At 42.2% G+C, this 15,013-nt stretch overlaps 1 protein-coding gene across 2 annotated transcripts in view; it reads left to right on the top strand.

Moving 5' to 3' along the window:
• The window catches only part of LOC134535045 (CUGBP Elav-like family member 4), a 693,633-nt gene that overhangs the window by 309,456 nt on the left and 369,164 nt on the right, over nucleotides 1-15,013 (top strand). The gene's annotated exons all lie outside the window — the stretch shown is intronic.

Here is a 15,013-nt window from a genome sequence, read left to right as displayed (position 1 = left end):
CTTTAGTCACCCCTTCCCCCTTCCCCTCAACCCTTGTTCTGTCCCTCGCCCGCACTTTATTTCATACTTCTGGTCGGGCGAGCGAACAACTCGAGGCCTCCACTAGTTGTGGGTGGGTGGGAGGGTGGGGGGAGTCCTTGCACGCGGACAAATCTCCGGTCCTGTAATCGCCTAAGTGTTATTGACCGGCGAGGTACAGTCGGCAGCGGGTGTTTCGTCAGGACATGCACCTCGGCATATTCCATGTGTACAGGCTGTCCCACAACGCAACGTCCGAGCGAGAACGACAGACGAATATTGGTATGGACGACATTGACGTTACGGTCGACATTGCAGTCGCCATCATCAGGGAGCAGTCACCTACTACTCAGTAGGTAACTGCTCCCTGATGATGGTGACTGCAATGTCGACCGAAACGTTGGTGAATTATTTGCCAAGGACACGGCTACAACCCAGAAGCCAGCCGTGAAAGCCTGAGAACATTATTAGGGATAACATTACTTGGTGAATTGCTATAAAACCTAAATAAAACTGAAAACCACGTCGGTACAACACCATATTACAACGTAATTCAAGTTAATATTCTACAAAAAGCTGAAATGCAATTAAATTAAATTATAATCATGGCAAATACGTAATCTTTTTAAGTACATAATTAATTGGAAGTAATGTATTCATCATGCAATTTGTACCACATTTTATTAAAAGAAAATTTCAAAAATGTTTTACTTCTTTTTAATCTTTCAACTGTTATTAGTTACTCATTTCACATTACTTCGTTAGTACAATTTTTCAAACGAAAAAGTACTTAACATATTTATTTAATGTGTTCTGAATAGTTAGATATCATTGTTACAAATCATTATATTGTAAAAGTGCATCATGTGTCAGTCAAAATGACGAGGATCATTATGTGTCATATTTGATCAGTAATATGGTATCTTTTTTAAGAAACTGATTTAATAAAAAAATAATATCAATAACAACGAAATATCCTGTTTTATAAACGAAATTGGCCTGAAAATAAATCCGTATTATTATACCCATTATTTCTGGTTTTAAGGTTTAAAAAATTCTAAAAGTAACGTAGTTTTATGTTATATACATTTTTTTTAGTTTTTAAATCCCTACACTATGCCAAATTATTAGAACTGTGAAAATAATGTTTTTCTACCCAATCATAAATAAACCTATCAATGATTAAACAAAATCAAAATAAAATATGCTATACGTTGGGGGGAAAAATATTTGCAACAATTTATAAACTGGGAAGAAAAGGTGCTAACTTACAATTTTACTAGCTGCAATTATCTATCCCTTTCAAATAACTTTCCATGTTGGGAAAGTATGTTTCTTACAGTATGAAGAGTCAAACTTTTATTATTAAAATTTGTTTCCGCACATGTCTTCTAAATATTTTTTTTTCCTAAACGAATAGAATTTTTTTTTAATATTTTGAATTGTAATCAATAGTTCGTTTAATTATGATTTCGTATCAACAAATTTTAGTGCAGGGAGTGGATTGAAAAAATATTTAAAAAAACATTAAAAATATTAGTTTTTTTTTTTAAATTAAGAGCCGTAATTTGACTGGGTCAGTAAACTATTCTCGGCTTGAAGTTGGGTTATGGAACACTCTGTGTCCCACGTGACCTGAGACGGCTCGTGGGAGAAGAGGGCAAGGGGAGGGGGGAGAAGACGGGCAGGGCGAAGGGCGGGCGGCGAACGAACGGAGAAATATAAAAGTTCCATTTTCGAGATGACAATCGATAGCACGCAGCGTCGACGACGACGACGACTCTCGTCGATGAACTGCCGAGGGCCTGGCGCGCGTTCTAACGGGTCGTTGACTCATCTCTCTCGAATTTTATCTGTAGTGTGTGTAAGAGAGAGAGAGAGAGAGAGAGAGAGAGAGAGAGAGAGAGAAAGAGGGGCGAGGATTGGGAGATAAAGAAAAAAAAAATTGGTGGTGCTGGAAGGGGTTGTATTTTATTTCGCAGACTGTTGCCTCGACATTTTAAGTGTTCGGAGAAAGAAAGATAAAAAAAAAAGGGAAGGTTAAAAGAAAGAAGCAATGTTTTCTCCAGAGAAAAAAAAAACTTACTTCATCGAAGAGGCTGCTTCCAATCAAATCTTTAGCTCCGATCCAACAAAAAGAAAGTTTGTCAAGTTTTTTTTATGAGAGAACGTTGTTTCCTTTATAACGTTGAAAACATTTAATTTATAGGAAGAAACTACCGTAAGAACAAGTCGTATGGGATAAAACATATTTAACCCTTTTCAAATTTAAAGGTTTATTTTTACTATAGTAAAATCGTAAAGTATATTAAACCTTAAAATTACATTTATAAAATATTACTCGAGAATTCAAACAACCCAGCATACTAAAATAACATTGTCCAACAGCTTTTAATAAATCATTATTTCGAACAAATATATTTCAAAAAGTGTTGATTTTTGTCATAAATATATCTTAAACAAATTATTTTTCACCCACAAATGTGATATTATTTTTTTGAAAATTCCCTGCCTTATTTTAAAGTGTCTTGGTTCAAATGCTACAGTTTCCTATTTCTGTAAACAATTTTGACTTAAAATATGTCTAAAAACTGTTTCAGTCGTGTGAAATTTGTTATTCTGTTTAATAACAGGAAAAAAAAATTATATGCCGGTACCTAAACATTTGTACGTAAATCATTAACGGTACGTTTTATAATGCTGAGTTCATGAAAACATTTTTTTAAAAATAAATATTGTTTTCTGTAGGTTTTTCAAAACTAATAGAGAAAATTCTTGTTGTTTTATGCACTATGCGACAAACATCGTAATAACGTGTGTCAATAGGTACTTGTTTGGAAGAGAAATGACCTATGGTGGAACGAAGGGAGGTCTCGTCACCCTCATGACGTCACGACGAAGACACTGCAGCCGGAAAAAAAAACGTCGGTAACGTAAGATGCCGTTCACTGCTTGTTTAGTCTCGTTTGGAGGTTAGCTCAAAGCTCGTTTACACTTAAATATAAGAACCGAGTGCATACCCGCCTAGAAACAATATGTGTTTTCAATGTACGCGTTCAGGCAGACAAAAAAAAATTTCATCATTCCCTAGAAATAACCAGGCGTCCTCAGAATGAAAAAAGAAATGTTAATGTGAAGATTTATCACCAAAAAGATTTTAACGATCGTTTTACAGTATTTAGAGTTTAACAAGACAATTTTAACACTTACAGTTGCTGAAATGATTCATTTGGGGGAATAAATTTCAAGTTATGTTACTGTTTTTGAGTGGCGACATTATCCCTGTGGCGTGACTGTGACGTCGTGTGCGAGAAGCTCATGCTAAAAAGATAAAGCCATTGCCGAACCTAAACAGGAATTAAAGACAACACAGCGACGACAGTGCAGACGACCAGCTGTTGTGTTGTCCATAATTATAGACCGGAAAAATTCGCGAATTCATTTCACGATAGGCTAAAATACAAATCGTTATACCTCAGTGCTGCCTCTGTTATTGGTGCACAACTCACCTGGATGACTCTGGGCCAATGAGAAACACCCAACCAAAGCTTTATCGAATCACAGGCTGCTATGCTGGAACGTCTCACAAGACAGCAGCCAATGAGTGGGTGGCATTTGACCGAGTGTACGTAGAACTATGGAGTTCATCCTACAGGTCTTTGAACTCGCGAATTTTTCCGGTCCTTATCCATAATACCTGTTTGACAGGCCTATTAAGGCCTATTAAGGCCTATTCTCTGTGGATCCATGTTTTCAATTTTTTATTTCTTTGTTTGCGTTCTTGCAATTTTTGACGTGATAACGTCTTATAAATCGATGAACGCCGGCTGCACTCACGAAAAAGCATGATTCATTGTCACGTTCCGTCTGAGCCGAGCATGCAAGCACCGGCCAACCACCGTGCAAGAAAATCTTCTATAAATATCAAACAGGTTAACGCGGGCTTTTTAGAAGCAGCAAATATTAAAAAAAAATTGATTTATTTGTCCAATTTCGTCATTTCGAATAAACAATTTATTTCTAAAACTAATTGTTCGTGATTATGTTTGAACAAATTATTTAAATTAAATTTGTTAAAAAAAAAACTGTAAATGATATTTGAAAATTAAAAAAAAGTATGCAATTTTTCATCAATGTTTTCTTATGACGTTTTCACGTAAAATTATCGTCCGTGAACCGACTTTACAGACAAACACACATCCCCCCCCCCCCCCCGTTTTTTTCCCCCGTGACAGACAGTGCAAAATATTCAATGGCGTACGTCCAAGAGATCGTTTTAAATCAAAATCCATCCCCTTCTACCATGCACGAATCATTCACAGAAGGATCATCGTTCCTCTTCTGCCTGCTCGCCTGTTCTTTGTCCGCCGGCCCGGCCTGCACAGCTCCACCTGGCGGGGGGATTGTCCCCGGAGTGACGTCACCAGCGATGGAATTACGCCTCGTCGCCCGCTATTACGCAAGTTTCTGGGGACGCTAAGTGAGTTAGCTGCGTTCCCGCGCGCCGGCTGGAGGATAGAGAGAGAGAGAGAGAGAGAGAGGTGTACAAACACACTCCGCGCATGCGCTCGTTGGCGAGATAGGCCGACTTCACAGCCCCTACCCCCCTCCCCCTTTTGCTTGCCGGGGCGGCAACGTTGCGAAATACACTCATCCTCTCCCCCAACCCTCCTCCTTGCGAAACTACGAACAGTCATCTTCAACCCTTCCCTCCGAATCGCCTCATGGGATAAGTGGGCCCGTCTGGCCAGGGGGCGATTCTCGCTGGTGCTTCCAGTGCAAATGACAACAAACTATGACATTTGAATGAGAAGTGGCAGATAATTGACGAGATCCAGGTGCAATTCAACACCCTCGAGTGCTTTCAAGAATCTCTACCAGGGATGTAGCCTACACCCGTCAACACGATTTTTTTGTTACCAGCAGTTTTCGTTCTTCACAAAAAAAAAAAAAAAACCTACATTTCGAACAGTAAATGAGGAAACGGAAACTAACTATACTCATCCGTCCACGGCGTACTATCTTTGAATATATATACTGTATAGAAGTCGCCAGCCCAGGTTAAAATTTCTAATTCGGTTTTGAGGTAGTTGGTTAATTTACCGCCGCAATCGCCACCATCTCTAGGGCATCGACTTGTGGTGGTCCCTAGCGGACAAGCGTCGAACTCTTCAAACACCCCTTCCCCCTCCCGTTGAACGACCTTGAGCTGCAGTGAATGATTGGTGGGGGGGGGGGGGGGGTGCGGGGAATGACAGCGGGCGACAGTGTTGCGCTCTAACGTATAGATAACAACTAAGACGATACAGGGCGTTACGGCAGCGCACTGCAGCGGTGGAGTTCCCAAGCTGCTCATCATACGCTTCTGAAAAACGTAGAGTAAAACCTATCCACTCGCGACTTCTATACAATATATATATTCAAAGGTACTATTAAAGTGGATGAGGCCTCCGCCGTCTTGGATATATTTTTTGAACTATTCATTCCAATTCTGGCATCTCCCAGACTTTCTCTACCTTGTTGCAACCACATATTTACCAACAAGGCTCTACTCTGTAAGCGCCTTGAGGAAATAACTTATTTTTTCACGGCGGACGACTGCAACTATCGCACCAGTTCACAAGTTTTGACTTCAACAAGTAACCGAAACTAAGTCGTGTGTCATGTCAAACAAAAAAGCACGGAAGATTTATTACAAGCGGTTTCAAAAAATTCCCACTCATTCGCCAAGCTTTAGAAGATGATTTGGTTATTATTTTCAAAATATATGTTGCACTACAATCGCAGATGAACTGTTTGCAGTCGCGATCTCAGTGACAAGTATTTTATTAATATCTGGAGATCTACATTATTGCACGTGTTTGGTAATTATGTGGAAATATGGTAAAAATGTTATATTTTTTTTACCACAATCATCATTAAGAATCTGTCCAGAAATATCAGAAGACCCTCACTCAAATAGGCTACGTGGACTTCAGTTTTTCAAACAAATTTAACGATCTATTTCCCTATCTTAAAGACTAAGTAGTGGCAGTTTGACCGAAACTTGCTAGGTCCGTAGTGATGAAACTTCTGACATCTGGTGACAAGATTATGGAAAGTATGTTAAAAACATGCCTTCAAGATAAAATTATTTAATAGCGAACCAAAAATAAGTGTTAACAGGATGAAAACCTCAAAACCATATTCTGGAATTAAACGGTTAAGGTCATTACATTTTTTAATTAAAAGTTTATTCGTTAAGGTATTACATATTACGTACTGCAATGCTTTAAATATGAAATTGTCTCGGAAATATATTTTCTTCTGTGAGAATCATTTGGCTTCAGTATGTTGGAATGACTACAACGGTAGTCCCTGACTAAAAGAAGGAAAATTCCCGATGATGGAAAATCAAAAAGTTTTAGCCTATAGTCATACAGAAGGTTTAATCTATAAGATAGCGTGATATGGTGTTTGTCCATCCCTCTTAAAGTTTTCATGCATTTGGTCTCGGGTCCCCAGGCGCAAAGACGCTATTGGAAGCTGGTCGCCTGCGCATATCTCGCGTGCAATCGATGGTTTGGCAGTCCGTCCCCCCCCCCCCACCCCTTCCACCATTCCCCCCCCTCCCGGGCTTCCCCCCTCCCTCTTCGTTCACGTTCCAATCAATTCAAATGGAAACGCATCCAAACTAGTAATGGATTCCGTATGTCCTTTTCCCTCCCCCTCCCCTCCTACTCGCTCGGGAACACGGGCGGTGCACGCCGCAATAGTTTACAATGTTGTCGGCCCTGGCTGCTCGTGGCCTTGTCATTGGGGCTGCTGCTGCCAACCTCGCGGGTTACTGCCACCTCCCTCCCCCCCCCCCTCAACCCCCCCGGTAAAATACCACCCCGCTGTCCGTCGCGGTCGGTTAGCGCTCAGACAACTACACGCATCGCCGGCGGCCGGAACCCCCCCCCCCCCCCTCCTTTCCCGTGTTTCGCCGAGCGCGAGTAATGAACTAAACAGCCGAATCGAAAATTCGGTTTTCCGATTCACCCATACCCGCCCCCCCCCCTTACCAACCTCCTCCATCCTTCGGCGCTGGTTGGGCTCGTTGTCCGCTAGTGATCGGCTTCGACCGGCGACGCGAAGCAAAACAACCCGTCTCCCCAGATCCTTGAGCTCCGTACCGCCATTGAATATATATAATAATTAGAGACCCGGAAAATTCGCGGGTTCAATGACCTCCAGGATAGACTCCAATATCCTCCACACACTCGGGCAAATGCCAACTGTTCATTGGCTGCTGACTTGTGAGTCGTCTCGACTGGGTTACCTGTGATTCGACACTTCTATGAGTGAGGGTCTCTAATTGGCCCTCAGTCCTCCAGATTAACAGTGAACCAATGACAGAAGCAGCAATACGGTATAATTATTTGAATTTCAGCATAACACGAAATGCACCCGCGAATTTTCCGGGTCTCTAATAATAATGTATTGCTAGTGGCAGGCATTTTTCGCGAAAAGATCTGAACACTTATTAGACTGCAACAAGGTATACTTACCCGCAGCTGTGGTTTCTTCCTTGTGATTGGCGGCCGTCTGGCGAGAGAAGTCGTTGCCTTGTTTGACCGGGGCCACTCAGGACGCGTTTACTTCCGCGATGAATCACTGCGATCGGTGTTGTTATAATCGATATGTACCTGAGAGAAACTCGCCCAATCACGAAACACAGACGATGCTACTGTGTTTTAACTTTCATATAGTCTCAGAATTTTTTCGCGAAATCTTCATGCCCATACGTATTGCCAATTTTCGGATCCAAAACTGAAGTAGTTGCAAAGCTCCCCCGCGCTAGACGGCTCTTCTTTCAAAAAAGAAGGTACTTGTGGTTCCAAACTCCCACGCGAGAGCGCTATAGCATCGCTTGTCTCGAGGTCGCGCACTGTATTATTTCTCTCTCTCATTCGTTTCGATTTGTATATGATATTCAATGGTTCCACGGACGTGGAGAACAGGTCTGGCCATTACTTATTTTCATTCTCCGTCGGCTTTGAAGTTGGAGCGTTAAGAATGCGGATCCAAAAAAAAAATGGTATCTCCTATAAGAAATCTATGTTTTTAAATGTAAAGTGCTGATTTTAATATAGAATATTCGTTTGCTATACATTTTAATTTTCAACCAAGTTGCCATTTTTTTAATATTACTTATTTTTAATCCAGTAATTGTTTTTAATCTAATAAGGGGTGGGTCGGAATCAGAGCTCACCGATTTGGCTTAAACTGTGTGAGTAGTAGCAGGTAGGTGCCCCTTTCGACGTCCTGAAGCATCTCTACTCAGTGGGTCCTAGGATGGGAGAAAAAAAAATCTTTAAAACCTAATTTTTTCCCTTTTTAGTAAGTCAATGGCGTTGTGTAGTAATTAGACGCATGTCCTAATAACATGATTTCATCCTTTTTCTTTATTTCTTTAGTGTCTTCAGAGTACGTGGCCCTGATCCTATAGTCGGCCATTACTATACTTTTTTTTTCCTACGGTTCATAACAGTCTCTACAGTTGAGAACAGAGTCTGGCCAAGTGCCTGCAGTAATTTGTCATAAAAACTTACGACACGTATTATTTTGTAAGAAAATGAAGAGAGAAAAAATCTGAAAATAAATAAAAGGCAGAGTAGATATGTACTTGCAAGAATTTTTGTAAATGTTTATTTTGTTCAAAACCTCTACCAATCGTGTAATTAAACTGTTCAATAAATTATTTAATATTGCAAGAAATAAAGGTAAATGAAAATGTAAGGGAAAAAATTGGTACTAGTTAGTATCGAATCCGAGCCGTACATAAATAAATATGAAAAATAAAAATAACCATAGACATGTGTTGTACAAAATTGCAATAGCTTTCTTGGCAACTGGTTTACAAAGGAATATTTTTTTGCTGTTGTAAAATCACAGATTTTTTTTTCTGCGTGAGGTGCTCATGGGTCCCCACCGTCCCCGACTCTGTCTACGCCACTGAAGGGATCGGTGTATGACAAACCGCGGACAAGTTACGTCACGTCTGGCAAGGAAGCCAGCCCGTGCAGTCAGCGGACTGCTCCGCCGCCGGACTGGAGCACACACGGATTTCTTTTTTAAAGAAGGCGGATCCCGGAGAAGAAGAAAAAAAAGAGGGAGGAAAGTGGCGATTAACGCGGATGGACCATAGTAGTCTTCGACCAGAGGCAGCGACAAGGGGTTGGTTCGGGTGGGGGGGGGGGGGGGGGCGCCTCGCTTGCATGGGCACTCGAGGGCGACAAGTGCGGAAACCCCCCTTCCCCGGCAACCCCCCCCCTCACTCTCTCTAGCGCAAAACGCACAGCCATCAATGGCAGCCCCTCGCTAAACGACCCGGGCCCAACGGGTCCTCCGAGTCGCGTTACCACAAGCCCCCTTCCCTCTCCTTCTCCGGCGACGACCGTCCTACACTCAACCGTTCCAAGATGGCGACCGGGTCCTCCCGTTTACTGCGGCCTGGGGACAGCTTCCAAGCCGTCTTCCAGCTCCGGCGGGGACCTTGGAAGAGGGGAGGTAGAACGGGAAAAAGAAAAGAAAAAATAAATAGTGGTGGATGAAAAAAGGGGTGAACGGCGAAGAAGGCAAAAAAAGAGAGGGGGTAGGGGTAACTGAAGATAAAAATAAATAAAATGCGTGTGTGAAACGGGAATTCAACATTCGACGCTAACTTATCCACACCCCCCCCCCCCCCCCGGGCCAGTTACGTTTTTTTCGTAGTGTACCCTGGGGGAATTTTCTGTTGTTTTTATTTAAGCCTTCGTGAGTGTCGTTTCATAAGGTAACAAGTGTATATGCATGTCTGCACGGGAAAAAAAAGAAGTTCGTTTTCAATTCGGTGAATTGTTATAGAGCGTGTTTGGGTGACTCCGAACCTTTCCCAAGTTATACTATCTCTGTGTATGGGAAGGAAAAAAAAAAGTTATTCCCGAGTCTGAAAATGAGAAATGATATTTAAAATTTTTGTAAACCATGTTTTATTGATGTTGGATATTTAGATTTTGTTCGTAGTGATGAAACGTCAAAGTAATTTGAAAATGATAAGTTTTAAAGCAGTTTTAATGTACAAGTTGAGTTTTGTTTACAAGTTGAAAAATGTGTAGTCGAGCTAATTTTTTTTTTTTGGTACGAGAACCTTGGTGCTTATTTACTAGGCATACGTGAAACGTGTTTGTTAGAACATCTATGATCAATCTACGGTGGAAATGCGTGATATGGTGTCTCGCTCACAGGTCTATAGGTCTACTGAAGAGGTTTCGGAAATTATGTTACTAGCTGCAATACTCGGCGTTGCCCTGGTAATATTATGCAGTGTGTCAATAACAGAATGTCCCAGTTGAAGAGTTAATTATAACAGCTTAATTTAGACAGTTTAAAACAAATCATACATCAAATTGAAGATAAACTAACCTATTTTGTCTTACAAATGTTCAATATGTGCACCTTTAGTTATACGACACACGCCAAACCTACAGTCCAATACTTCACACACTTTGGTTAACAAGTCCGGATAGTGGAAGAAACAGCCTCTACAATTCTGTGTCTCAACTCTGGAAAATCATTAGGTAGCGGCGAAACTTAGACACGATCTTTTTAAAGACCCAAAAAAAAAATCGCATAACGTTATGTCAGGTGAACGAGGAGGCCAGCTAAAAAAAGAGCTATGTCGTCTCGACCATTACGACCAATGCAACGGTCAGGGACTTCAACGTTCAACCACCTTTGTGTAAAGAGATTCCAACGGGGGAGGGGCTCCATCCTGTTACAAAATAAAGTTTACAGTTTCACGCTCTACTAATTTTTGGAAAGAGCCATTCTTTCGCGCGGCAAGCGAGTAAAACAACAAAGCAGTATTCGCGCATGCGCTTATCTCAAACTGTTTGAGTTACGACCTTGAGCCAACACACTGCAATGCTTAAAGTTGTATGCTATTAAATTTCATAACTGGAACATTATTTTATTGTCATACTGTGTATTATGATCTTCGATTTACAGTGAGGGGGATTGTATGGCGAAATGTGTGACCTTTATGGCTATTTTTTTTAAAATTAATTTAATTTTTTAGATTATATTATTACAATAATATTTTGTACAATACTTTGAGACGTACTATGGTTGTCCACAGGCAGAACACTCTACCACTGTTCGTTACACTTGCCCCTCCTCATGAGTACGCCACTGCCGCGCCTCGAACGAGAAGAAAGAAACAAAAAAGAATTTCGAAAACCAACTCACAAAACAAAACAAAAAAGGTTCCTTAGAACTAAGATAACAGGAAGAAATATTAGATTCATCAGTTCTCTAATTGCATGCATTGTCCGCATTTATTTAACTCACAATACCTAGCTGCAATACCCGGCCGTTGCATGGGTAAGAATGCATTGTGATATTAAATTTATGCGTTAATATTTTAATGTTTGTTTATTGTCCAACTTTAAACCATTTCACGTGAAATTTAGGCCATTCCGTTTTAATTAAAGGTATGGATATATTTATCTTTTTTTTTCTTTGCCATCTATTGTGCTCGTTTCGATGATGTTATTCTGCAGACGTTTAATGCAGTCATTACGTGCCGTAGCAAAATCATCTACAGGCCAGCCTTCAGTTTGCGACAGTGCAACGGCATTCCTGACGCATTTACTGAACTGAATAATTCGCTAAGAGGCATCAACAATGCAACAGACGTTGCCATGGAGAACATGAGGAGAATGTGGTCGGAGATTAAATTTAAATATAATAAAAGCAAAAATAAGTCGTCCAGCAACTTCCACCAAACCCTCTTAGAATCGTTTGTAGACCAAGGGTTATCTACCACCACAATCACGCTTGGAAGTCGGTGAGTGATTGTGGCGGAAACTGAGAAAAACAACTACCCCTTTACTTATATATATATTACGAAAATCAGCTACCAAGAAGTTGCGGGGACGTTAAACAACAAAACTCACATTTTTTGATTACTATATGTTATACAGACTTGAAAATCGGCAGGTATGTTCCATTGATTACATCGGCATGAACTGAGAGCGAAGTTTTACAATAATCGGCTCCCAGAGGGGTTTAGCCCTAGCAACGCCAACATCAGGTACTTCAGCTACTATATATATATATATATATATATATATATATATATATATATATATATATATATATATATATATGTGTGTGTGTGGGTGTGTGTGGCTGTGTTGGTGTTTGGGAGTGTGTGTGTGCACAGCTAGTACCGAAATCGTTTCGCGATATATTAAACGTCCCTATAGGTATATGTATATAATGCTAGCACATTATTACCAAATTTTTTATTTAATTTTCAATGGGAAGAGAGGTTTATCTCACCCAGCGCACAGCAAGAGCAGTTCGAGTCTCCAGGACAGTTGCACGCACCACACACACACACACACACACACACACACACACACACACACACACGTTGACTCGCGCGAAGACGCCGACGAGAGATGGCGCAGACACGTGATGGGGTTGGAGGCATCCGCCGTTAACGACGCCATCCCGAACACGCGCGCTCAAATAACCTGCTCTCCATTGTCCAGGTCTCCTGGTAATTAACGGCAGGCAAGTTGGCACCCCTGCCGTCTTCGCGCAGGGGGGGGGGGGGGGACACGCACTAACCCCCTTTACCTACTCCCTGCACCCATTCTGTGGTCAGGCCTACCAGTTATACCAGCTACCCACCACCCAGCTCCCCTCCGCCTCCCTCGCCATAGTGTCAAGCCGCTAATCTCTCTAAGCACCCCCACTCCCTTTGCCAAGCCACCCGGAGTGCACAGTTGGCATCGCAATTAGCTGATCAATCAGCCCCTCAGTTGTGGCGTGGGGGGGAGGGAGGATGCTACGTAATGCCACCCCTTCCTTTCCCCCCTACCACCACCCCCATCACCACCTGACGGGACAGGATCACGAGTTATGACCAGTCGCGGAGGGTCATACGTGATTCCGCAAGACTGCTCGGACGTCTTCGTTTCAGTTCAGCGGGTGGATGAATGAACGAATGGATGGATGAATGAATGAATGAAGAATAAGTCCCTGAAAGTCTCGTAGCCGTCGGGCCTGGGTGGTGTCGGATGGAACCACGTCCTCCGAGTTACCCGTTTCGGGGGAAATATATATAATATTTATAGTATATATACTATATATAATATATATGCCCGTGTTTCGTGATGCAGGACGATGACGGCCCTCAGGGGCAGACGTGTGCTCCGAGCAACAGACGGGGCGTTTCTCTCGTGGGTCTTCGTTCGTTTTGGGTAGCGGGCACTAGACCGAAAGTCATTCGACCGAAAATTTATTTTGCAAATTTTTTTTTGCATAAGTTCACTTATGGTGAAATGTCAAATTTGAATTATTTTTTTTCTCTTTCGTACTGTTCCAAGCGGCTGATGAGATCTGATTTATTTATTTTTCGTGCCGTGGCAACGCTGTGAGTAGTAGAGCCGTACAATCTTATGAAAATGCTCTAGGTGAACTTCAATTGAAAATATTTGTGGCAGAACTTAAAAAAAAAAATTATTGCAAGGGAGCGAGGTAAGTAGTTAACAATTTTATAAATGGAAAAAAAAAAGAAAGTAACGTCGAAAGTACGAAGAAGAAATAAAATAATGGCACGTGACACCGAGCCTTTAAAGCTTGCGGGGCTTTGAGTTGGTTTCTCGAGGAGGGGGGGGGGGAGTGTTGGCGGGTCGAAGAATGTCGAGGTAATTTGGGTGTAGCCAGTGACCCGAGCGTAATTCAGGGTGGGAATGAGGAGTGTTAGGGAAGGGGGTAAAGGGGAAGGGAAGGGTTCTAGAGTCGGAGAATGTCTATCCCGTTTCGTTGCCCTTGCCTTCCATTATCGGCCCATTACCGGGAGGTCCGCCACCCATGCAGCAAGAACGAGGCGGGAGGAGGACGAAGGGAAGAAATAAAGAAGTGAGGATTATCGTCGGCAACTTGAGTTCTCTCTTTCCCCCCCCCCCCCCCCCACTCCCTCCTTTCCCCAAGTCTACCAGCCACGCCTCTCACGAAACCCTTTCTACCGCGACGGCGCTTCACCCGAAAATGCGGAGTGCGAAGGATGGAAATGAATGTTTCAGCTCCAGGGATCAAACGGGGGAAAAAAGGGGAGACGGAAAAGGTTTGTGGAGAAGGAGGGGTGAAAAGGGGGGGGGGGCGGCGTGAAGACGCCCTGGGACGGAACGTTAGCGACGCTTTGTGGTCGCGCGCGCCTCTGCCGTCGCGTCGCTCGGAGCATGTCGCCTCGAGTCTTCGTCGCCGCCTGAATTAAGGATCTGCTCGTCTCTCCTCTTCCCATCCCTTCCTTCTGCTCCCCCATCCCCCCTTCACCCTACAGTCTTCCCCTTCCCAACCCCCTCCGGGCCTTGGAGGGCCCGCCTTTTGTCTGGCGCGGAAATTTCAGTCGGGCCGTAACTTGTGCACGAAGCACCCTGCAGTTAACACGGAATAAATTTCGCCCGAATAAGAGGGAATTCGGATTCCGGACTGAAATAAACTATACTGAAAAAAAAAATTGCATAGTACTAAATCTAAGGAAAATAACGTTATTTTACAACAAAAAAAAAAATACACGTTCTTTAAATGATTCGTTCAGTGGGGAAATTTTTGATATACTCCATTGCAGCTTTGCACTGATTGTCACGGAAAATTCAAGAATGCAAAAATAAACCTTGGACAACACAGAAAACAGATGGGCCCAACGATGAAACTAAACAACCACAGCACAGACGAACACAGACAAACTGTAAAAAAATATCAGACATCACAATAAAACTATTTACTGGTGTCGTCGTGGTGTCGTCCATAATACCTGTTTAGTTTCATCTTTGGGTTCGGGGCTTCTTTTTTTTTTTTTTTTTTTTTTTTTGCAATTTTTTTTCAGTGACAAACTGTTCAATGCTGCAATGGCTATGTCCAAGCAATTGTATTAAATCGAAAAATAACACACTGCAACAATTTAAAAAAAATT

The sequence above is a fragment of the Bacillus rossius genome, chromosome 8, assembly GCF_032445375.1.
Source record: "Bacillus rossius redtenbacheri isolate Brsri chromosome 8, Brsri_v3, whole genome shotgun sequence".
NCBI classification, from domain to species: domain Eukaryota; kingdom Metazoa; phylum Arthropoda; class Insecta; order Phasmatodea; family Bacillidae; genus Bacillus; species Bacillus rossius.
Note: the sequence above shows the minus strand (reverse complement) of the source record. Positions and strands in the feature narration are given on the sequence as shown.